The sequence below is a fragment of the Nannospalax galili genome, unplaced genomic scaffold (genome assembly GCF_000622305.1).
Source record: "Nannospalax galili isolate Female #2095 unplaced genomic scaffold, S.galili_v1.0 scaffold136, whole genome shotgun sequence".
Taxonomy (NCBI): domain Eukaryota; kingdom Metazoa; phylum Chordata; class Mammalia; order Rodentia; family Spalacidae; genus Nannospalax; species Nannospalax galili.
Genome location: NW_008340872.1, coordinates 8388112 through 8414060, shown reverse-complemented (window position 1 = coordinate 8414060; position 25949 = coordinate 8388112).

Sequence of the window (25949 nt, the reverse complement as noted above, 5' to 3'; positions counted from 1 at the left end):
GGAGGAAGGGGACGGGGAGGAGGCTTCTCAGATAAGAGGTGAGAAATCCACTTGCCTGTCAAACTTTTTTTTTTTGAAACAAAGTCTCAATATATAGCTCTGGATGACCTGGAACTCACTATGTAGACCAGGCTGGCATTGAGCTCACAGAGATCTGCCTGCCTCTGCCTTCAGAGTACTGAGATTACAGGCTGCATCACCATATATTGCCCAGTTCTTCTGAACATTTAAGGAAGATATAATACCAACACTTGTCAAACTATTCAACAAAATAGAAACACTACCAAACTCATTCTACGAAACCAGTATTATCCTGTTACCAAAATGGGATAAAGACACAATTAAAAAGAAAGTTACTCATCAATTTTCCTGATGAACAGAGATGCAAACACTATGTTCTCATAGGTGGTTCTAGCTTCAAATTTTTTGTGTGTTTAACTCGGAGTAAATGTGGAACCCAGGAAACTAGAAATTACCTGGTAAATCCATCTGGCCGAGTATTTCTTTGTGGGGAAACTTAAATTATTGCTTTAATCTTATTTCTCATTATTAATTTTGGTAACTCATGTGCATTTGGAAATTTATTTATTCCTCTCAGGTTTTCTAGATTTTTTGGAATTAAGTTTGCAAAATATTCCCTAATGATCCTCTGGATTTCACTGAAGTCTGTTGTGATAACTCCCTTTTCATCACTGATTAGTTTGAATTCTCTCTCTCTCTCTCTCTCTCTCTCTCTCTCTCTCTCTCTCTCTCTCTCTCTCTCGTTTCACTGGGGGTTTGTCAATCTTAAATTTTTCAAAGAACAACTCTTCGACTGATTCTATGTACTGTTCCTGTTGGGTTACCTATTGACCTGTGTGCATCACAGTTTTTATTGCACTAATTTCTGTGCTAACCTTGATTATTTCTTGCCATCTGCTCTGTTGAGACTTGGCTTCTTGTTTTGCTAGAACTTTGAGGTGGTTCATTGGGTCATTTATTTGAGATCGCTCCAATTTTTTTATTGTGATGATTTCTAGTTCTAGCATCCCTCTTAGGACTGCTTTGGCAGTATCTCAGAGGTTCTGGAAGACTGTGTTCCCATTTTCATTTGACTCTAGGAATTTGATAACTTCTCTGATTTCTTCAGCAACCCACTGTTCATTCAAAACATGTCCCCTTGGTTTTTCACACCATCTAAGCATTATTTATCTCACTTCGTACGCCTCCTGTAGAATTAATATAGTAAAAATGACCATCCTATCAAAGCAATATACTGATTCAGTGCAACCCCAAACAAAATCCCCATACATTTTTTACAGAAGTAGAAAAATCCATTCTAAAATTCATGTGGAAACACAAAAGACCCTGGATAGTCAAAGCAATCCTGAGCACAAAGAGCAATGTCAGGATTACCATACCAGACCTCAATCTATATTACAGAGCTATAGTAATAAAAACAACAGGATACTGACACAAAGACAGTCTTGTAGATCAATGAAACAAAACAGAAGACCCAAATGTGAGTGCATGCAATTACAGCCACCTGATATTTGACAAAGGTGCCAAGAACACATAGTTGAGGAAAGACAATATCTTCATCTTCAACAAATGGTGCTGGCAAAATTGGACTGCCACATGTAGAAGAATGAAATTAGAACCATATCTATCACCTTGCACAAAAGTCAACTCCAAATGAATAAAAGACCTCAGTGCAAAGCCTGAAATGTTGAAACTGTTAGATAATACACAGGTAGTACCCTACAAGATATAGGTGCAGGAAAGGGCTTTCTAAATTGGACAGCAGTCACTCAGGAATTAAGGTCCACAATTGACAAATGGGACCTCATTAAAGTAAAAAGTGTCAGTACAGCACAAGAAACAACCAATCAAGTGAAGAGGAAGTCACAGAGTGGGAGAAAATATTCACCAGCTATACATCTGGCAGAGGATTAATATTCAGAATATTCAAAGCACCAAGTCAGAGTGAAAGTTTCAGTTAGATGGTAGATGGCATCAGTCAATGCTAAGTATAGTTAAATTCTAAAGAACTACTGCACCTCCAGAGGTGAATCTATTACATCACTTAAATCCAAGTGCACCTGTAACCATAGCAATGAGTGATGCTTTGTGACCTCCCAGGTCCAGTCTTAAAGGGTGACAGATTTATTCTGGTTGTTTTAAGGCACTTTCCCCTGAAGCCACTTACTGTGTAGACCAGGCTGGCTTCAATCTCGTAGAGATCTGCCTGCCTCTACCTCCTGAGTGCTGGGATTAAAGGCATGCACCACCATACCTGTCCCCTATAGTTATATTTTAGTATAAGCTAATTTGGTTATCTACCACTATATGGTGAACTATCCCAAAATTTAATGATTTAAAACCATGATGAAGGGCTGAGGGTGTAGCTCAATGGTAAGCATTTGCCTAACATTCAAAAGATTCTAGATTTGATCCCCAAAATGGAAAACAGAATATAAAACAACAAAAATTTGCTAGGCCTGATGCACAGGCCTATAATCCAAGCACTTGAGAGGCTAGAGCAGGGAGGTAGAGAGTTCAATGCCAGCTTGGGCTATATATTCCAAAGTCAGAGTCATAGGCAGACTCTGTCTCTAAAAGCAAGACAGAGCAAAATAAAACAAAAATAACCAACCCCCAAACAAAGCAATGACAACAGCTGTCTTCCGCAGGCCTCAGTGGTTATCATGCTCTAAGCGGCACTACCTGGAAAGCTTGAAGACTGTAGTGCTATTGGTATTCATGTATCCTTATAGTCACCTTACTCTCTCACAGCTGCTAATTTTGGGTCAAAGATAAGTTGATGAAATGCAAATACATATAATTAGTTCTTACAAGCTTGGAGAAAGTTTCTTAGGGAGATGAAAATCATCAAAAGAAGTTTGAGTTGGGGCTAGGAATGTCACTCTGCTGGTACAGAGTTTGCTCCTAGCATGCATTAAGTCCTAGTTTGTATCCCCAGCACTACTGGGTATGGTAGTGGATGCCTGTAATCCCAGCACTTGGGAGGTGGAGGCAAGTGAATCAGGAGCTCAAGATCATACTCAGCTACATAGTGAGTTTGAAGCCATCCTAGGATACATGAGACTCTGTCTCAAATAATAATAATAAATAAATAATAGTAGCAACGGTAATGTTTGAATTGATTGTAAATTAAATAAGGAGTAATATTAATGGTGGTGCATACTGCATTAATAGAAAAAGAAAACAGATTTGAGTGTGAGTCAAGAGTCAAATTCTTGCCAGGTTGGAATAATTTAGAACTGCAAGCTGGGAAGAGCTGATTCTTGTCAGTGATTTCCTGGCAGGGTGTCTCTAATTAGTTGCCTCCTCCAAGTTCCTACATTCTTGACTTGACTAGAGAAAACCTCAGCGGAAGTTTAGCTTTACAAATACTGTTTAAGAAACACTTATTTCTCAATTTCTCAGTTTCACAGTTCCAATCATCTTATTGATTAAACCATTCATGGCTTGTCCTTCTTCCTGAGATTCCGAGTGTTTCCAAAGTAGGCTTGCTGATGAACATAGATCCTGAGACTTTGATGCCTCTTAACAGAGTGAAATTCAAACCAAGAACTTGGGTTCTTTCTTACGGAAGAACAAAAGAAGATGGACTTCATAATCATTCTCTACAAAGATACTGAGGCCTGTATTGCCTCTCAAGAGGCCCGGCATGAAAATTTATTATTTATGGAGAACAACAGAGGTAGCAACTGAACAGGTTGAAAGACATATTGGAGATAAAATTATTGAACTCATCATACCATGTTTGACATTTTAAAAAAAATTTCATGTGAAATATCCAGAAGACCATGCCGGGCATGGTGGCTCACACCTTTAATCCCAGCACTCAGGAGGCAGAGGCAGGCAGATCTCTGTGAGTTGGAGGCCAGCCTGGTCTACATAGCAAGTTCCAGGCCAGCTGGGGCTACAGGGAGACCCTGTCTCGAAAAGACATAAATAAATAAACAGAAGACCCAGTTATACATTTGCCTACCAAAGTTTTACTTCAAAAAGCAAATGGCACAGATTAGTCAACTCACAATGGAAAAGAGCATACCTTAGGAGCTAGCTCAGAGAGATATTTCCTTCTCTTGCTTTATTTTTTCAGTTAATCATGTGACCCTTTTGTGACCTTCCTTTCCTTGGGGAAATACTCTGAATCTGATGTGATGTTTTTAAGCTCTTTCAACTGTGTGCAAAATACTTGGGTATTTGTGAATTTGCAAAATGTTCTTAACCTCAGAGGGAAAAAATAAATAAATAAATAAGTTAGCAAAAAGAAACAAACCCAAATCCCTGAATAAATTTTTTGAAATCCCTCAAGTGCAGGAAAAATGTAGGTGGAATAAAACAACAGTGAAGCTCAGACAAGAGTCTAGAGAAATCTCTCAAGAAGTCAAAAATCATTTTATATAAATATGTGTGCACACGTGTGCATGTGTGTTTGTGTTTGTGTGTATTTGGTGTGTACATATGCGTATGTGTGTGAGCATGTGTGTTTGCATGAGTATATTTGTGTTTGTGCATGTATGTATGTGTGTGTTATTTGTGTATGTTTGTGTGGTTTTGTGCATGTATGTGGGTGTGTGTTTGTATATATGTGTTTGCATGCATATGTATGTGTGTATGTGTGTGCACATGTGTGTGCATGTGTATGTCTTTAAGACTTCTAGAGAAGAGGAAGGGTTGAAGAAAGCATGAAAGAGGAAAGCATACCAGAACTCGGGGTTTAGCGACAGTACCTACCTTCAGTGCAGCCAGCCTCCCTGCACCATCAACAAGCTCAGCATCCCATGATAATGGAATCCTGTGCCAATCAAAGTGAAAGTGGCCATGCTAGGTGCTGAGGTTGCAGAGAAGCATGAACAAGCTGGCATGGTGAGGCAGGGAGACCTCAAGGTCAAGGCCAGTCTCAGAGAGCCTAGGCTATATAGTGAGCCTCTCTGGAAACAGAGTGGAGGAGAGGAGAAAGGAAGAGGGAGGAAGGAATGGTAGGGAGACAGGGAGTGGGGTGAGATGGCTAGGTGTCGTAGCTCACGCCCATAATCCTGGCATTTGGGAGGTAGAGGCATAGAGGCAGGAGGGTCAGAAGTTCAAGGTCATTTTCAGCTGTATAACAAGTTCAAGGCCAGCCTAGGGTACACGAGACCCTGTCTAAAAACAGAAACAAAAAAAGAGGAGAGGGGAAGAAGGGCAAGAGAAGGAAGGAAGACTAAGGAAATCTGAAACAGACCAGATTGCTGCCATGTAAACTGTCTTATAAGACGAAGTCAGGCAAAGATGAAAATCCTGGCACACGTCTCAGACTGTAAGGACTCAAGTCATACTGAAGTCAAAGGAAGATAAACTCTAGTTCTTACTTGTTCAAATCCTCCTTAACCCTGAGGGTAGCTTTAGTCTTACATCTACTTCAGAATCCAGAAAATTTTCCGGTCTATTGCTACTAATAACTCCACCCAGACACTCTTATAAACACCTCTCTGTTCCTTCCATGTTCTAGAAATTTGTAGGGCAGTACTGTTTGCCCTGAAGAAGGCAATCTAGCGTGCAGAAGCAACAAAACACAGCAGCCAAAATGACAGACTTCAGAGCCAGGTAACTCTGGGATTTGTCTGGACATCACTGGACAACTTTGGGGATATTATTTAAGCTCCCTGGGCCTCACTTTCCCTATAGGTAACTTGAGAACATTCGTCGTCCTACCTTGCGAAATTGTGAGGATTGAATGAGCCAGCAGCTCTACTTAGGTTAGCAAAGGCACAAATGCAGATGTGACTCACATTGGATATGTGTGTGTTAGTTTCCTCTTTACCGTTCCTACCTTGCGAAATTGTGAGGATTGAATGAGCCAGCAGCTCTACTTAGGCTAGCAAAGGCACAAATGCAGATGTGACTCACATTGGATATATGTGTGTTAGTTTCCTCTTTACCGCAACCAAACACCTGACAACATTGGTTTGAGGAAGGAAGAGCTTATTTTGGCTCATGACTTGAGGGCACAGTTTGTTGTGGGAGGAAAGATGTAGTGATGAGAGAGCCTCTGGTTATGGAAGCAAGAGATCGAGGCAGTGACATCCGAAGTCCAGAGGAAGAGAGAGGTGGATGCTGGTAGTCCACTGATGTCCTCCTTTTTGCCTTTTTCAGTCCAGGACAGCAGCCCATGGACTAGTGTGGTCCACATTCAAGGTGGCTCTTCCCTCCTCGGTTAATCCTTGATGGAAACCACCCCATCCCCAGACACAGCTGTCAATGTGTTTCCTGGGTAATTCTAGATCCAGTCATTCTGACCATCACAATAACTTTGTTCCTTGGACATTCCACAGACAGTTCCTGAATTCCTGCTCTAGGCCAGACACTGCTCTGGGTCTAGACCTCAGTAATGAACGACGCAGGAAACCACAACACCCCATATGTTTGTACAAATACTACACGTCAATTAATATTTTCATTTGGTTTGTTTTAAAAAGACAAAAAAGATTTTGTGGAGACAACTCCTCTCATTTCAACCCAAAATGAAAATCCATTAGTAGAAAGTAGACCAAATAGCATTTTGAACTTCCATGGTGCTTTGTGCAAAACAGAACCCAGAAATTTGTGAGAAAATCATAGTAAGCAGATGAAGAAAGACAGGCTTGGAAAATCTTGCACTCCTGGGCAAGAAAAACAACAATTATGTGAAAAAGCCAACTGTATTCTGCTAAGAAGGTCTTCTGGAACCTAGTCATTTAACATTTCTTAGAAGTCAGCTCCTTAGTAGTTAAAATAGAACGGTTTATGCAAAGTTTCCACTGTTTGATACCACTTTTTGCTCCCATGGCACAGGAATGTGAGGCTCGGAGCATGTTTCTGAATTCTGATGTTCATCCAGGTGAGTCCAGACCACCTTGTACTCTGGGCCTTTCCGTCCAAAGAGTCTGACTGCCAGTTGGAAGCAGTGTTTGCCTCCTGCCCTTAGAGCCCTACAAGGTGACCACTGGCCAGAACAACTGTAGGAGGCCAGCAAGCTCTAGACTCTAACTCCTCTTAGACTTGAGTCACCAGTAGAATCCAAGGTCCCCCAGCACAGTCAGTAATTTAGGCATGTATTTACTCTTGGGAGTAAATAAAGATTTGTTTTAAAAAATATATATTTCCAGTAGTTTTCAGTCTAATAGAAGAAATATGTTTCATTCAGTGGAAACAACTGGGAGTTCTAACTTCACAAAGAGTGTGTGTGTGGGAGAGAGAGAGAGAGAGAGAAAGAGAGAGAGAGAGAGAGATCCCTAAGAACAACAAGTTTTGAGAACTATGGAGAATTTAGAGAAAGCTTGCTAAAGCATTGACCAAGGAGGTCAGGAGACCTGGGTTCTCGTTTCAACTGCAGTTAAGGAGCTTGTTGAACCTCAACAAATGAAGTAACTCCTTTAGGCCCCAATTTAGACATCTGTAAATTGAATGTACTTAAGCTCCCTTTTGGAATTCATTGAATAATCAACCATCACATGCCTATGTCCTTCATATGACATTTTATAAAACAGCCTACTGTGACATTGTCTTAGTCTGTTTTGTGCTACTGCAAATACTTAAAACAATAATTTATAAAGAAAAGACTTTTTTTTCCCTCACAGGTTTTGAGGCTGAAATAGCCAAGATCAAGATGCATGAATTTGGAGCCCGGTGACAGCCTTCCTCCTGAGTGCTCCAGAGCAAAGAAACCCTTGTCGTTGCCTGTCACAAGTTGGAAGATCCAGAGGGAAAAGGTCCCTCCAGAAAGTCCTTTACAGCAACAGCCTTAATCCATTCACAAGAGCAGAACCCTGGTATCCTAAACACTTCCAAGTGTTCTCTTCAAACAGTGGGGTAACAATTTTCCAATACATGAATTTGGGACAGGACTGAAGCATGTAGCAATACATTGACAATGAAGAAATTAGGGCTCAGAGAACTCATTTGTTTACCCAAATCGCTAAGCTATGGGGCAAGGTATAATTTAAGAGTTTCTCCTGATACTAAGTTGTATCTACTTCCTCCCAGACTCCAACTGCCTTTAATTTACTAGAATATGAAATGGCTCTGTGTCTGTAAGAACGTCCTTTATGGTAAAACACGTTGCATACTTGAACCTTTGTCTAAAATTGGTTCTGCTTTGTCATTTACCTGTAAGACAATCCCTCTATTTCATACTTCTCAGAGGAATAATTTAAAGCACTGAGTTTTACATACAGAAGGCATCTGAGTTCCATTCCACAGACATTCAGAAGACAGGTTCTCAAGAACACAGGGATTTTTGTCTTCCTTCCACCCGTGCCCCATTAACAATAGAGAAATGCAATCAGAAAATAAGATGCTTTGCCGATCTAACCTAACATCAAATTCCCAGTCTCTTGGCCAAATTGTTATCTACCTAGAACCCCAGCAAAAGGAAGCTGCCCCACTACTTCTGTGGTTCATGACCATGACTCACCTGGAAGTAAACACTTGCATCATGTCCAGCCAAACCATAGACAATGCATGCTTACCAAACAAGACAGAATGACTATTTTATTAATTGGAATTGTGAGATTTTTAAAAAGCAGAACATTGAGTAGCCAAGGAAAGAGAAAAGACACTGGATGCATAGTGTTTTCAATTTAAGATAATTCCTAAGTGTGAAATTAATGGGCTTCTACTTTTAAGGATCCAAGAGTTATCTTAGATTCCAAACCAATCATATTTCCTATTCCATTTTCCACATAGATTGTTCAACTACAAATCCTGCTTTTGGATTTCTGACAAATGATATTCCTAAACAATATATGTGTGCAAATAGGTAGCTAGATAGATAATTGTTTTGATTACTGGAGTAAGTTACTCTTATTCTATACAACCAAATGAGCTGAATATAACTGTACAATTATTTTGTAATACTCTATACTAAAATTCACTCTGTCAAATAATACTTAATAGAAATTTGACATGTGGTCTGCTGATTCCAAGGCCTGATTTATAAGTATTGCATGCCACACAGTTTGTCATTTTGAAAGCTACTTCAACTGGAACAATTACAATCACTAGAATTTGGTGAGATTGCCAAGAAAAAACATCTAGTGCTATAACTTACCACACAGAAAAGACTACACCCTTCTAAGAGCAAGTCCATGTTCTCCAAGGTGACTTTTTAAGTGCTTGATTTTAATGCCTGCATTACTTCTATATCACCAAAAAGTTGGACTTTTAAAAGATTTTTTTGTTTTGATTTGTTTTGCTTTTTTAAGACAGCATCTCACTGTGTGTCCCGGGCTGCCCTGGAACTCGATATGTAGACCAGGCTGGCCTTGAACTCACCATGCCCAGCATTTTTTTTTTAATTTTTATTAAATATGTATGTGAGAGACGGTACATGCCACGTGTGTGTGGGTGCTCATGAAGGCCAGAAGAGGGCATCGGATCTCCTGGAGCTGGAGTCACTGGCAGTTATGAGCTGACTGACATGGATGCTGGGAACTGAACTCAGATTGTCTGTAAGAACAGCAAATTCTCTTAACCACTGAGACATCTCCCCAGGACCCCCAGATTTTTCATTTGATAAAATTAGAGGAATCTGTGGAATTATTGACACAAAAAAAAATGAGTGTTCTCATGGTGTAGCCAGCAAACCTCTGTAGAGGCTTCTTTGCTGGCTGAATGAAGATTGCCTAGGAAAAGCTGGCCAGAGGTTTCTAACCCCTGCATTATTCAAGATACACAATTGCATTGATTTTGTTTCTATGGACAGTAATGAGTTTTGTGTACCTTGGAAAAGAAGAAAACACTTGGTCTTTCCTAGACTCAAACTCTCAGTATTCTACCCTGGCTAGGTCACCCGATGCTTTAAGAAATCCTTGTTCACATATTTAATCTTAATGTTAGCATTTCTTTCATTGGCTCATTGACTGCCCTCTGGTTCAGGTTAACTATTGACCCCAAAAGAGGTCTTCAGTTGCTCTGCAAGAATGGTGAGCAATTCGTACCCTGGAGCTCAGCCAACAAAAATGTTGTGGCTTTTTACAAGCAGCTGAAGCCCCAGAAGGCCTTATGGTTCGTGGCATGATACATGCAGAAGAACAATAAAAGATTTTACGGTTCTGGGGAAGCCAACCAGTTCCAGAAGTGCCCCAAGGCAGGTAAACCCTGAGTGTGCTCACTCAGCCTCATGCCTTAAGAACTCCAAGAGCACTTGAATCCACGGTGCCTGATCCAAAAGCTTTAAAACAGTTATGGATTTAAGACAAGTACATTCAGGTCCTACCTGTGTATATTCATATGTAATTGCATCTGATCTAAGAAATCAGGTTAATTTTTTGTTTGATGCATGAAAGCTAAATTAGTTTAACGGACAGTATTTTTTTAATCCTTGAAAAGCCAAGAGTGTGCAGTCTACTGTCCATTGGTTAAGACAGACACCTGTTGATATTAGTTTAAATAGGATGTGTGTGTCTGACAGCTGAATTCCTAATAAACATGTTTATTCTTTTTCCATGATAAATATTAAGATAATCCCCACCCACAATAGAATTACCTTCAGATCTTCTTTAGTTTCCTAAGATTCTTGATCATATAAACATTGGAATCTGGTTTAGGAACGTGCCCTGGCTGGGTGCCTCACTGAAATACTAACTGGACTTCAAAAGACATACATTTCTTCAGGATGGAAAGTGTGATGCTCAGGAAGCCTCTGTGAAAACACAAAAGCATCTAAATGATCCAAAACTATCCTTACAGCCTGTGAATTTAAAAATGCCTAATGTCAAAGCTCTCATACTAGTTCTATTCCTTCTAAACCTTACAAAAAGTCGGTTTATGTAGCTCTGGCCTATTTATCTGTTTGTCAGTATACACTCTTCCCATCCAGATAGACTTGTGTCAATGAACCCAGAAATCTCGAGCTTTTACTAACAACCTCGATGGGGAGATGTTATCCAGGCAGGCTTCCTCTGCTTCTTAATTCTATGTCTTCCCTGAGAGAATTTATATGCCAGAGGAAAAATATGGTTTTGATTTTATAATGAAATATTACCTAAATTAATTTTTTCTTATTGTTAAAGTCTTCATAGTTATAGACCACCTTTCCTTCCTTGGGGGGTGAAAAAGGAGCAGCAAAAGATGTGCAGTAATCTCCTTCACCCACCTCAGAAAACCTTCCCTTCCCCTCATCCAAAACTACCACCTCTCAGTTGCCAAAAGCATTTCTCACAATCCCTTAGGTGTTCCCCTCCAGGTCTTTAATTTTCAGAGTTTGGCTTAATCAACCACAATTTACTTGAGATTTGTGGAGATCAGACTCTAAGAGTATATAAAATGAATATATTGGTGAAATGAATATATTAGTTTCAGAATTCATATGGTGCTCTTAAATAAACCCATTAACTCGATTTCATTGATGAGGCCACTACTCAATTATTACTTGATAATGTAATAACCAATACTGCATTAATATGTTTTCAATAAATTACATCATAGAACTCATGCAATCAGAGTAGCCTTGTCCACAGAAATACAGCATTATATAGCTAAAATTTCGGACAGCCACATTTGAAAGAAAAGTAAATTGAAATTGAATTTCATAATTCATAGGTTTGGAATTTTGTGCTTTGATGATGATTTTTAAATACATTACCTTTTAGCTGATGATTATCGTGCTGTGCTAAGGAAGAACTGGAAGGGGCAGGAGAGCTTTCTAGGTTAGGAGCACTTACTGCATGGTCATGAAGATCAGAGTTTAGATCTCAGCCCCCACATGACAAGCTAGAGGTCCCACACACACCAGTAACCCCCAGCTCCCTGGGGGGCATAGATAAGAGAATCATTGGGGCTTACTAGCTTTTAGCAGAGCCAAGAAAACATGAGCCCCAGGTTCAGGGAGAGACCCTGCTTCAAAGGAATAGGTACACACACACACACACACACACACACACACACACACACGCACACACACACACACACACCCCTCTATGCTCCCAGGCTCTCATGAGCACTAACTGTTTAATTTTGTTCTTTCTCAAGTCTGACTTACTAGTTGTGATGTTAGTTCTAATTGTCAATTTGAAACAATCTAGAATAACCTAGGAAGAGATTCTCAATGAGGAACTCTCTGGGATGTGCAGGTTTGTGGGCATGCCTGTGATTTTCTTTGTTTATTTTTTCATTTTTTTAGTTTGAAAAAAAATTATTGAGAATTTCGTACATGCATATAAGGTGTTTTGATCAAATCCATGCCCACTCCCTCCTCTCCAACTCTTCCCATATCTCCCCATACCAGGCTGACCTTGAACTCACAGAGATCCACCTGCCTCTGCCTCCTGAGTGCTGGGATTAAAGGCATGCTTCACCACACCCAGAAAAACTCATTTTTAATGCAAGTAAAACTTAGATGTTGGCAAATGTGTCCCTAATCTCTATGTATCTGATTATTACTCATCACAGTCAGTTACTTTCTGAGATCCTTGGCACCTGAGCATGGATATAAAATCATCAGGTAGATTTCAATGGTAATGTGTTTCTCCTCTAATAATTAACATGGAGCAAATTTTTATGCTTCTTCCTCAAATATAACTCATTTTTATTTGTTGATTTTTTTATATATTTCATACAGAACATCCGAAACAATTTTATTCATTTATATCCCCACATCCCAAATGGCACCCTCCCACAGCCTCCCCCACTAGAGCCCGTATACTCAGTAATCCCTGTTACTGTCCCCTGTGTTGTTAGCGCCCTCAGCCATTCTCCAGTGCTTGTCCATCCACTGAATCTAGTCAACCTGCCTAGAGGTCCTTGTTTTAGGAAGATCAGCTCTTCCTCATCTAGCAGCAATCAGTTGGCAATATTCCTTTAAGATAAGATTTGGGTCTGCTGTTCATTTTCCCAGTTCTATACTGGGTTACTGTCTGGGAGTCTTGTAGGCCACCTGGCCAACAACTCAAAGGAAGGTATCTCCTGTCTGGCATTGTTTCTGTTATGTAGCTTTTAGCTATACACATGGACTCTTAAAGAATTATACTGATCCCTTTTGGTTATACTTTCCTTTTGGATGTTTAAGACCATACAGTTGGCCCAGCTAAACCAATTTATTTTTACTCTTAAGGTTGTTTGAGGATCTGTTCCTCAAGGGTCACATGGGCTTGGGAGGAGACCCTGGCTCCTTTCTTTTACCAGTTCCATCTATGTGAAGATAAGTCAAAGGTCCTACTTGACCATGGCTGGCTTCACTTGGAAGCATGAAGGAAATGCTTCCTCTATGTTGACCCTCCTCTTTGTAGACTGGACATTGGTTTAAGTACATTTGATGGATCTCCATGGCCTCCTTGATCAAGAGGACAGGTGACACACCACTGTTACAGGACATTTTGAGAGATGCTCATAGTCCCCTGGAGCTTAGTTGACCTAGGAGGGCAAGGAGCAAAAAACTGTCCTTTATGTCCCTCTGACCAAATTAGTATAGGCCTCAAAGTATGGCTGTTAGACATCCAAGAAGGTTAGTTCCACCAGTCTGGTACTTTTAATTACCATGTGTTATGTAGATAAAGCTTGGGCAAAGACCAAACATTCTCAGATAAGCCTTGCCTAGACAAGTATTATATTCCTTGAGCTAGTTGTATGTATAATTTGTCAGTAGGTTGTTAGATTAATATGGTTCCCTCCGGTTTTTTTTAAACTAGCTAGGTATTATTTATCTCTCACATTGTCTAACCCTTCCACCATGGTTTCCCCATTTAAAGTGCCCCCATTTTTCCCATTTCTCCCTTAATAATACCCTTCTCCTATGGTCCCACCTCTCTTGAGCTCCTTCTTTCCCTTTCTCCTCAAAGTTCCATGTATAACCCTCCCTCCCCCCCTTAAAATAACCCCATTTTTATCCATATTTCTCTCATTAATACCTGTTTCCAACTGTTCTTCTCTTTCAGGTTCTTTCTTTTTCTTTACCTCCCTGGTTCTTTTCAGCTATTTTCTTGATTGGATTCATTGAGATGGGGAGATCCACCCTGAATGTGAGCCACAGCACTTCACTGGTTGGGCCTTGGACTGAGTGAAAAGGAAAGAGCCAGCTGAGGACTGGCAAATGTACAGGTGTTTTCTCTCTCTGCTCTTGACTGTGGATGTGACCAACTGCTTCAGGCTCCTGCACCTCAACTTCCCTGCTATGATGGGCTGTAACCTGGAATTGTGAGCTGAAATAAACCCTCTCTTCCCTAAGTTGCTTTGTCACAGTATTCTGTAACAACAACTGGAAAGGAGATTAAAAGTAGTTTTCACAAATGTGTAAGAATATGTGGTATTTGGGGCTGGAGAGATGCCTCAGTGGTTAAGAGCACTGACTGCTCTTGGAGAGGGCCTGGGTTCAATTCCCAGCACCCACATGGTGACTACAAACCATCCTTAACTCCAGTTCCAGGGGAATCTGACTCCCTCTTCTGACCTCTGCGACATTGCATGACATGCTTGCACTCACATACGTGCAATGCAGGCAATACAGTCATACACATAAAATAAAAATAATAAGCAAACTATATATAAGAATACATGGTGTTTGTGGGGCATGATGGCACATGCCTTTAATCCCAGCACTTGGGAGGCAGCAGCAGGTGGATCTTTGTGAGTTCGAGGCCGGCCTTGTCTACATAGTGAGTTCCAGGCCAGTTGGGACTACAGGGCCAGGCCCTGTCTCAAAAAAAAAAAAAAGAAGTCTATACCTGGATTATTTCATATTACATAATGACCACCAGTTTCTTTATTCACCCACTCACTGAATCTGAAGTAATTCCATATTTTGACTATTATGAATAGTGCTGCAATGAATTGTGGACATGTGCATATCTTTTAAGGATAATTTCATCTACACTGGAGATAAACCCAGTAGTAAAATTGCTAAATCATGTAGTATCTTTATTATTTTAAGTTTTTTGAGCAAACTCCTTATAAAACAAAAGCCAAAATGTCCCTTTATTAGCAAATCAGGAGAGGCCAATGGTAGTTTGGCTGCCAAATTGTTAATTGATCCCACTGGATTACTCTTTTCTTATGAATGTCTCTTCCAAAAAGTTCTACCCATTCAGAAGGAGACCACTGAAGCAACAGCTCCTGTTCTCAAGCACATGCTCCTGAAGTGCCTGGACCAACACCTGAAATCACACTGCACCTTTCATGAGTGTTCAGGTCCCTGCATCTTATCTTTGGGGAATGTATTCATGAGTACATGCTTCCATGACAAAAGGTCACTGATAAGTGGCCAAAAGAACAGACATTTCTCACAGTTCTAGGGGCCAAAAGTCCAATATGATGTTTCGCATGGTCATGTCCCAGCAAGGACCTACTTCCTGCTTACACTATGTCCTTGCATGGCAGAGAGGGAGTAAGCAAGTTGTCTGCTGTCTCTGTTTCTACAGGCACTAAGTTTACCATGCGAGCCTTCACAACCTTGCCTAAACTTAATTATTTCTCAAAGGCTCTATGATAGCTCATATTTATTGTCAACTAGACAAGATCTAGAATCATCTTGGTGACAAATCTCTTGGCATGTCTGTGAGGGAGTTTCTATATTAGATTGAGATGGGAAGACTTACCCTGAATGCAAACAGTACCATTCTGTGGGCTGAGGTCCTGGCTTTAATGTACAACAGCCAAAGGGCATTTTCTACCCAAAACTATGGCTTTGAAGCTAAACAATTATAGTCTTAAACAATGTCTAAAGAGATTATGTATGATTTGCTTTTTGTCTTCAGACAGGGTCTCACAGTGGCAGGCTGGCCTAGAACTCATTCTAACCCAGGTTGGCCTCAAATTTACAGTGATACTTCTGCCTCGGTCTCCTGAGTGCTGGGATTATAGGCATGAGCCTCCATGCATGGCTAGGAGATTGTGCTTTCTTGAATGACATATCTGAAGAGCAACTAATTGACTAAGTGGGAAGATAAGTTTCTTGCATAATTATACTTTTAAAGATATTTCTAGTTTTCTTATAAAAGAAACAAAGTTTTATAAGCAGGAAAAGATTGACTTAACCAATTCTGAACTAAAATATTCCTGTGCTGAAAAGAGAAGCAGGTGATGAGTACCCATGAAAATTATTTTCATGAGGGGCTGGAGAGATGGCTCAGTGGTTAAGAGCACTGACTGACCTTGCAGAGGACCTGGGTATGATTCCCAGCAACCACATGGTGGCTAACAACTGTCCACAACTGCAGTTCCAGGAGATCCAACGCCTCCTTCTGACCTCCTTGGGCACTGCACTCATACACTAAAATAAAAATAATAAAGAAAATATTAAATTAAAAAATTATTTTTGGTCTACATTGTGAGTTCCAGGCCAGCTGGGGCTACAGGAAGACCTTGTCTCAAAAAGACCAAAAAAATTTATTTTCATGAAATTCAATTTCAGAAAAACAATGAATTTCAATCATCATTTGTCTAAAGAGAAGTTTTGATCATTATAGTGATTAAGCAGGACTGTCACAGTAACTTTCTAATGCTTTATTCTGGATAAATGTGATGTAATTATGACTACTATTGCAAATTTCAATAATGCATAATTTAATATTACAGCAGTTACCATTAAAACATGGGTATTAACTTTCCAATAATTGCAAAAATTGAAATAAAATCCGTTTGGCAATAACAGGGCATTTTGACACCAATGAAAATATTTTATGTAGTTATGTAAGTGATAAAAATAAATGTATTATAAAAAATTATCCAAAAGGACTTCTAACTAGGAAAAACTACCGTAATTAGCAAGATTTCATGCCATGTGCAGCAGCCCAAGAAAACATCTGAGACCAGCTGAAAGTGACGTCATTCTGGTCCTCAGTTCCTAAGATCTGACCACCTGTAGAGATCTTTAAAATTGGTTTAAAGAATTAATTTTCCACATATGCACACACTGAGAATCTCCCACTTTCACATGACTTCTTATTATGCCAAAGTAATACACTCCAGCTTTGCAGGCAGCTGTTCCCACAGAGCAGAAGCAATGCACTACGACCAGTACCCCCTGAGAAAAAAGACATGGATTTTCTATTTATGAATGTATTAGGAAGCCCAGATTTGGCTTCTGAGATGGAATGTGTCCAAAGCAATCAACTATATAATGTTTTAAAACTACCCAATAAATGAGGAAACCTCTTGACAATTTGACTGGTTGATACAAGCAGAGTTGTACATCAGGTAACTAACTACCTGGTATACTAGGCCTAGAGGTGTGTTGCAATATCAGAACAACTTTTTTTTTTTTACTATGCTGGTTGCTTCCTTGCTTTGAGAATTATGAAAAAAAAGTTGCTATAATCATGTGTTTAGGCTTTAGTGCAAACATAAGTTTTTACTGCATTTGGGTAAGTACCAAGAAACACTTGCAGGATCATGTTGGTAAAATTCAGCTGTGTAAGAAATTGACAATCTGTGTTCCAAAGGGCTGTGCCATTTTGTACTCCCACTAGTGATGAATGTGACTGTACATCATTATCAGCTTTTTTGTCAGTGTTCTGTATTTTGGCCATTACTGTTAGTATGTAATGGTATTCATGATGCTTAATCTTCATTGTCAACTTGATTGACTCTGGAAGCAACTAAGAGATAAGCTGCTGAGCACCAGTAAGGGATTTTCTTGATTGGGTTATTTGAAGTGGGAAGACCCATCCTAAATGTGGGTGGAACCTTCTGATAGCAGGTCAGATAGAAGGAAGTCTGAGAAAAAGCTTTGCTTTTTGGCTTACTGCCCTGTGTTGGAATTCATCTACCCTGTTGCTGCTGCTGGTACCACAGCTTCTCTATTCCTTCGCTGACTTCAGAGCCCAACTTCTTCCAGCTTCCAATCTGGACTGAAGATCAGTGGCTCTCCAGGAGTGGATCCAGCCTCATGCACTGAGCAGCTATTGGATTCTTAGCCTCTCCAGTGTGAAAACAGATATTGTTGGACTATCCAGACCATATTGTGTAAATTAATCTAATAAATCTCCTTTAAATGTACATTTATCCCATAAGCTCTGCTCCTGTAGAGAGCCCTAATACAGTTGGGTTGATTAAATCGTAGCTTATTTAATTTGCGATTTGAATGGGAGAATCTTTCACATCCTTTCTTGTCATCTGTACTTTTTCTTAGTGAGACTCTTTAGGTCATTTGCACATTTTTCAGTTAGTTTGTTCTCTATTGTTGACTCTTAAGAGTTATTTTGTACATTTTGGTCAGCAGTCCTTTCTCAGACCTGGCTTTGAAAATGTTTTCTTCCAGTCTGCATCATAATGTTTTGAGTATTATGATGAACCTTAAGGGGGGATGACTTTGCAGAAACAAAAAACACTTTGAAAGAATCCTGTCATTGTAAATGTTTAGAACCAATCTTGAAGGTGCCCTGAAAATGCTCTAGTTTTGACTCCATATATCATGTCACTACTAGACTTAGGCAAAATTAGTTGGAATGCCTGCAGAAACCCCCTAACATCAAAAGGAGATGGAATTTTGCTAGGGTTGGTGCCACGCCTCGATATCATGAAATCTGACTTCAACTTGTGATTTCTATTAAAATGCAAGCCAAGCTAAAAACTAACCAAATGTTTCTTACCAGAAAAAGGGAGGGGTATTGTGTCTAAAAGAGGCTTGAACCAAAGTCTTCTTTACATTAGAAATAGACTTGATTATAGCTTGCTATTTGATTCTGTTGCCTCTGACAAAACAATCCTAACTAGGAAGAGAAAGTGCAATCAACCGTAGTTAATTCATGACTGAGTGCATGTCCTCATCGCCCTATCACCAAAAACCACTAGCAGTGATGGAACCAAATACCCTTACAAAAATCGATTTAAAACCTCTTGGAAGCATGACTGCAACAAACCAGAAAATGCAGGAACCAACAAGTATGGTGACAGTTGTATCCCACTGAATGGAATCCATTTCTAATTAGTGTAATCTAAAAGGAACTGGTACAGGATATCCAAGACTACAATAGCCATCAGACGTCTAAAAGTCAGCTTTGGGCTGAGCTTCGGAGAGCACCTCATAAAGCCACATTGCACAGCTGAGGTTTCAGCCCTGTCACAGTCAGAAATCTGTAGGATTGAGTCCACTGCCACAGTTGCTGGCTTCAGACCCAGGCTATTTATCTAAGCCACCATTTACAGCCACAAAGTGCAAGAGTTGTGCCTTCTCTGGAAACTCAAGGAGCTAAAGATTCACCACAGCCCAAGCAGGAAAACCAGCTCTACTTGCCAACAGAAATTGCAGAGTCATCAGTGCTCCACAGCCACCTCCAAATCTCAAGTGGCTGTAGTGGATTGGTGAGACCTAAATCACCATTAAAACCAGAGCTTCTTAGGAATCTTTAACACATGCAGTTTTGAGGTCCAGCCTCAGTGATTCCAGAAGGCATGTTTTAAAAGAGAGGATAGAAAAGCCACCAAGTGAGGTGATACAGTGCCACACCCAGCCTAAGAAAAAGGCAGAGAGGATGGGAGTGCCAGAGGAAAACGACGATTTCAGAACTCCAAATTCGACACTGTAGACTCGGGATTTGGAGAGAGTCCAAGAGCAACCACCACACTGATTCCATCAACATTGGATCTGTCAGAAGCCTGAGGTCAATTCCTCAGACTGGAACGATGAGCACAAGCACTGGGTTGTTCTCAGCACTTTGAGCCCATGCTCAAAGAACATGACACTGCTTCAGCAAAGCTACTAGTATGCCTTTCAAGACAGCACAATATTCCTTCAACTAAAATCATGGGAGCCTGTGCTAGAGATGTAGCTCAGTGGTACAGCTCTCGCCTAGAATGCACAAGCATCACAGAAACAGGGGATGGTGGCACACATCTGTAATCCCAACATTCGGGAGATGGAGGCAGGAGGATCGGAAGTTTGAGGTCATCTTCAGCTACACATAGAAAGCTTGAGGCCAGCCTGAGCTACATTAGGCCCTGCCTTAAAAATTTTAAAAATAAAGCTGGACATAGTGGCACGTGCCTTTAGTCCCAGCACTTGAGAGGCAGAGGCAGTCAGATCTCTGTGAGTTCCAGGCCAGTGGGGCCGCAGGGAGACCCTGTCTCAAAATAATAATAATTAATTAATAATAATAATAATAATAATTTTAAAAATAGTGACTGGGAATGTAGTTCAGAGGGAAAGAGTTGTATGTACCATGCATGAGAACCTTGTTTCGATGCCCAGCACCAAAAAAACATTCAGGTTACAAAATAAAACAGGGTAAGTATAGAAAGGACAGCCACTTCATTTTATTTCTTGTATTTGAAAGATAATTTAAGGAAGTATGAGAAAATAATGATCCTAGGTGGCACATACTTGATGCTTTTACAAATATGATTCTGGAGGCTGGAGAGATGGCTTAACAGTTTAAGAGCACTGCTCTTGCAGAGGACCTGGGTTCAGTTCCCAGCACCCACATGGCAGTGGCTGTAACTCCAGTTCCAGGGGCTCTGATGGCCTCTTCTGGCCTCTGCTGGCATTGCACACACTTGGTGCACCCACATACACAAAGGCAAAACACTTCTTTTTTTTTAAGATTTTATTTATTATTTTTATTTTTTATGTGTATGCGTGGATTGCCTGCATGTAGGTAAGTGCACCCATGTTGTACAAAGGCCGCAGAGGACAGAAGAAGCTGTCAGATCCCCTGGAATTGGAGTTACAGACAGTTGTTAGCTGCCATGTGGGTGCTGTGATTTGAAACCAGGTCTTCTGCAAGAACAACCGGTGTTCTTAACTGCTGAGTCATCTCTCCAGCCCCAAAGGCAAAACACTTCTACACATAAAATAAAAACAAATACGTTTTCAACGTATATGAAAATCTGTATCTTAACAAAATTTTACTTTTAATATTAAAATTTTGAGAATGTCGTGCAATGTATTTAGATCATATTTAGACCCCCTCCCCTATCTGCACTGCCCTTACAGCCCCCCCTGCTCAATTTCATGTCCTCTATTACTTTTACATTTTTTAAGGGCTATGGAGCCTAATTTGCATCCCCAAGTGCCCTTCTGAGTGGATATATCCCCTGGAGCCTGATCAACCTACCCGTTGTGACTTTTTTTTAATTTTTATTAAATTTTTGTGTGTTTCATAGATAAAATCATATTTATACTCCCCCTTCGGCATCCTCCCATAGCCCCTCCCCCACACACACTGGAGTTCATACATTCTGTCATTTATATTAAAGCTTATTATGTAAAGTTAGTGTCCCGAGATGTCCCTCAGTGCAAGTTCATCTACCAAGGTTTAGTCAGCCTGTCTAGAATCTCTCCCTTCAAGATCAGCTCTTCCTCACCCAGCAGTAATCAGCTGCCAATAATTCTTCGACTAAGATTGGGGCTTGCTGTTCATTTCCACAGTTCTGTGCTGGGTTTTTGTCTGCCTAAGTTTGCGTGGGTCTTATGCACGCTGACACCATTGCGGTAGGTTTGAATGAGAAGGGTCCCAGGCCCCTGCCATTGTGACTTCTTAAAGGAAAGCGACAATCCCTCTCCCAGCAGCTATCAGTTGCCAGTAGTTCTTCAGCTAGGGTTGGGGCTTCTTGCCCACCTCCCTGACTTCTATCCTGGGAATTTGTCTGGCTTGAGGTTATGTAGGCCTTATACATGTTGTCACCATTGCTGTGAATTAATATTTGAGTAGCTATCCTGCTGTCTGAAAAATACTGTTTCCTTGTAGTCATCCACCAACTCTGGCTCTTAGAGTTTTTAACTTCCCCCTCCTCCACAATAATTTCTGACCCTTGGGAGACAGAAGTTTGATAAAGGTGTCCTATTCAGGGCTAAGCACTCTGCAGTCTCTTATTCTCCACATGTTGACCAGTTATGGTTCTCTGTGCGTCCTAGTTTGTTTCTCCATTGCTGTGACAAAACACTCTGACCAATACCAACTTGGGGAGGAAAGGGTTTTATTTAGCTCAGATACCCCAGGTCACAGTCCATCAGGGGAGCCCAAGGTAGGAGCTCAGGGCAGGAACCTGGAGGCAGGAGCTGGAGCACAGGCCGTGGAGGAATGCTGCTTACTGGCTTACTCCCCTGGCCCCTGCTCAGCCTGCTTTCTTATGCAACACAGGCCCACCTGCCCAGGGGTGGCACCACCCACAGTGGGCTGGGCCCTCCCGATCACTCAACAATCAAGAAGATGCCCCATGGACATGGCCACAGGACAGTCCAATGAAGGCAATTCCCCACACTATTGGAGTCCTGTTCAAAAAGTCCTTTCCTGTGCCTATAAGTTCCAGTGTATTCCCTACTTTCTCTTATATGAGCTTCAGGGTATCAGGTCTTACATTGAGGTCATTGATTCATTTGGAGGTCAGTTTTATGCATGGTGAGCAATAGGAATCTAATTTCATTCTACGTGTAGCTATCCAGTTTGACCAGCAACATTTGTTGAACATGGTGTCTTTTCTCTAATGTGTATTTTTGGCCCCTTTGTCAAAAATCAGGTGATTATATGTAGACTTAACCTGAGTCCTCAATTCTATTACATTGATCAATGTGTCTGTTTTTATGCTAGTATAATACTGTTTTTATTACTATAGCTCTATAGTGTATTTGAGATCAAGAATGATGCATTCAGCTCTTCTGTTTTTCAAGATTATTTTGGGCTATCCTGGGTTTTTGTTTTTCCATATAGAATTTGAGATTGTTTTCTTCAATTTCTATAAAGAACTGTGTTTGAATTTTAATGAAATTGTGTTTAATCTGTTGATTGCTTTTGGTAGGATGTCCATTTCCACAATATCAATCCCACTGATCCATGAGCATGGGAGATCTTTCCATTTCCTGGTGTCTTCTTCAATTTCTTCAATGTCTTAAAATTCTTATTATACAGATATTTCACTTCCTTGGTTAGATTTATTCCAAGATATCTGATAGTTTTTGAGGCTGTCATGGTTGTTTCCCTGGTTTCTTTCTATGTTTGTTGGTGGTACACAGGAAAAGCTTCTGGTTTTTGTGTTTTAATTTTGTTTCCTGCTACTCTGCTGTTTTGTGTTTATGAGCTGTAGGAGTTTTCTGGTAGAGTCTTTAGCGTCTTTTATGCTTAGAATCATAACATCTGCAAATAAGGAGACTTTGAATTCTTCCTTCGCAAGTTGTACACTTCACCTCTGGCTTCTCTTGTCTAATTACTCTAGGTGAAGCTTCAAGCAATGAACAAGGATGAAAAAAGTGAACATCTTCACTTTATCCCTAATTTTAGTTGCAATGCTTTGTTTTCCCTGTTTAGTATGATGTTGGCTGTGGGGTTGCTGTATATTGCCTTCATTATGTTGAGATATGTTCCCTGTATCCCTAGTTCTCCGTGACTTTTACCATGAATAGATGTTGGATTTTGTCAAGGACCTTTTATGCATCTAATGAGATGATCATGTGACTTCTGTCATTGTGTCTCTTTAGTGGTGGATTACATGTATTGATTTATATATGTTGAACCATCTCTGCATCTTTGAAAGGAAGCCAACTTGATCATGGTGGATAATCTTTTTGATATATACGTTCTTACATTGGTTTTTGAGGGGTTTTGTTGTTGGGTTTTTGGGGGGGGGTGTTGTTTTGGGTGTTTTTTTAGTCAAGGTCTCCCTGCAGCCCCAGCTGGCCTGGAACTCACTGTGTAGACCAGGCTGGCCTTGAACTTGCAGGTATCTACCTGCCTCTGCCTCCCGAGTATTGGGATTAAAGGCATGCGCCACCATGCCAGACTGGTTGGAAAGTATTTGAGAATTTTTGAGTCTATGTTCATCAGAGAGATTGGCCTATAATTTCTCTTTTTTTGTTGAATCTTTGGTTTTGGTATTCAAGTAATAGTGACTTCATAGAAAGAATTAGAGTGTTCCTTCCTTTTCCTACTTTGTAGAATAATTTGAGAAGTATTGGTATTAGATTTTATTTGAAGGTTTGGTAGGATTCTGGGCTGTATCCATCTGGGCTGGGCTCTTTTTGTTTGGGAGATTTATAATTATTTCGTCTATCTCATGGATGGTTATAGGTCTATTTGAGTTATTTATGTCATTTTGATTTGACTTTGGTAGGCTGTACATGACTAGAAAGTTATCCATTTCTTTTTTATTTTCCAATTTTGTGGAAAATGGGTTTTTTGAGTACATTCTTAGGACTCTCAATGTCCTCAATAATGCTATAGTTTCCCTTTTCATCTGATTTTATTAACGTGGGTCTTTCCCCTCTTTCTTTTGGTTAATTTGGCTAAAAGCTTATCAATCTTGTTGATCTTTTCAAAGAACCAACTCTTCATTTCATTGATTCTTTTCATTGGTTTTTATTTCTAAGTCATTGATTTCATCCTTGATCTTTATTATGTCATCCCATCTAGTCTTTTGGGAGTTGTTTTTGTTTTTCTAAGGCCTTAAGTTGAATATTAGACCTCCCTGATTTTTTTGACACGAGCACTTAATGCTCTAAATTTTCTTCTTAGGACTGCCTTCATTGTGTCTCATAGATTTTTGGCATGTTGTGTTTTCATTTTTATTCAATTCTAGGAATTTATTCATTTCCTTCTTATTTCTCCCTTGATTCAATTTTCATTCAGTCATGTGAAGCTTAATTTCCATGAGTTTTTATAGTTTTTTCCATTTCTATTTTGGTGATAATTCAGCTTTTTCCCTGTGTGGTTAGGTAAAACACAGGACATTTCAACTTTCTTAGATTTGTTGAGACTTGCCTTGTGTCCTAATACATGGTAAATTTTGGAGAAAATTTCATGGACTAATTTGGTATTTTTTTTTTTTTACATTTACTCATTGTGTATGGGGGCAGGGGGGCACTATGTGGCGCCCAAGGATTGATCTCAAGCAGTTATGCTTGGAGACAAGTGCCTTTACCCACCACTCCATCTTGTCATCCCTGTTTCTATATTTTTCTCAGATTTTAAACTGGATTAAAATATTAAATTGAAAAAAATTTCAGAAATTAACCGCAAAAACGTATATACCTGAATAGTATAACCTTTGGCAGACACCCCAGACTATCACCCACACATCCATTAGAAAATGTATCAAATGGAGCCAGTTTGGGGTGAATTTTAACAACTGTTCCCTAAAGTGTCCAGTGTCTACCTCCGAGGACAGCATAATCCAGATAGAAAGCAGAATTTGATTACTACCATTTCAGTTTCAGAAGTATTTTAAAAGAAAACTGCATCACTTTGTAGTTTTATGAGTATGTACATGGTTCAGAATTAGAAAGGAAATTTTTGTAACACAGAGCATTAAAATATTAAATGAGGGGCTGGAGAGATGGCTCAGCAGTTAAGAGCACTCACTGTTTTTGGCCAAGACCAAGGTTCATATTCCAGCACCCACATGGTGGTTAAACAACTGTCCTTAACTTCAGTTCCAGGGGATCCAGCACCCTCTGTCTATCCTCTGGTGCACTTACATACATGCAGGCATAACACACACATAAAGTGAAAATAAAAAATTTTTTAAATGTCAAATGATTAAAAACTATATCTTAATGGATGAAAATGATCATATGAGCATAAATGAGCATAAAACTAGGAAAATGAACAGCAGACCCCAATCTTTTCTAAAGGAGTATTGACAACTGATTGCTGGTAGATGAGGAACAGCTGACCTTCCTAAAACAAAGGCCTCTAGATAGGCTGACTAGATTCACCGGATGGACAAGAACTGGGGAAAGGCTAGGGGTGCCAACAACACAGCCAACAAACAGTAACAGGGATGACAGAGTATAAGGGCTCTAGTGGGGAGGGGGAGCTATCAGAGGGTGCAATCTGGGAAGTGGGTATATAGATGAATATGATTGTTTGGAATGTTCTGTGTGATATACACACAAAAAAATTAACAAATTTTTAAAATGAGTTATAGTTGAGGAGGAAGCATAAAAATTTATATTACATGTTAATTAATAGAGGTGATAAACATTACCATTGAAAACTACCCGATGACTTTATATCCATACATGGGTGCCAAGGATCTGAGTATAACCGACCATG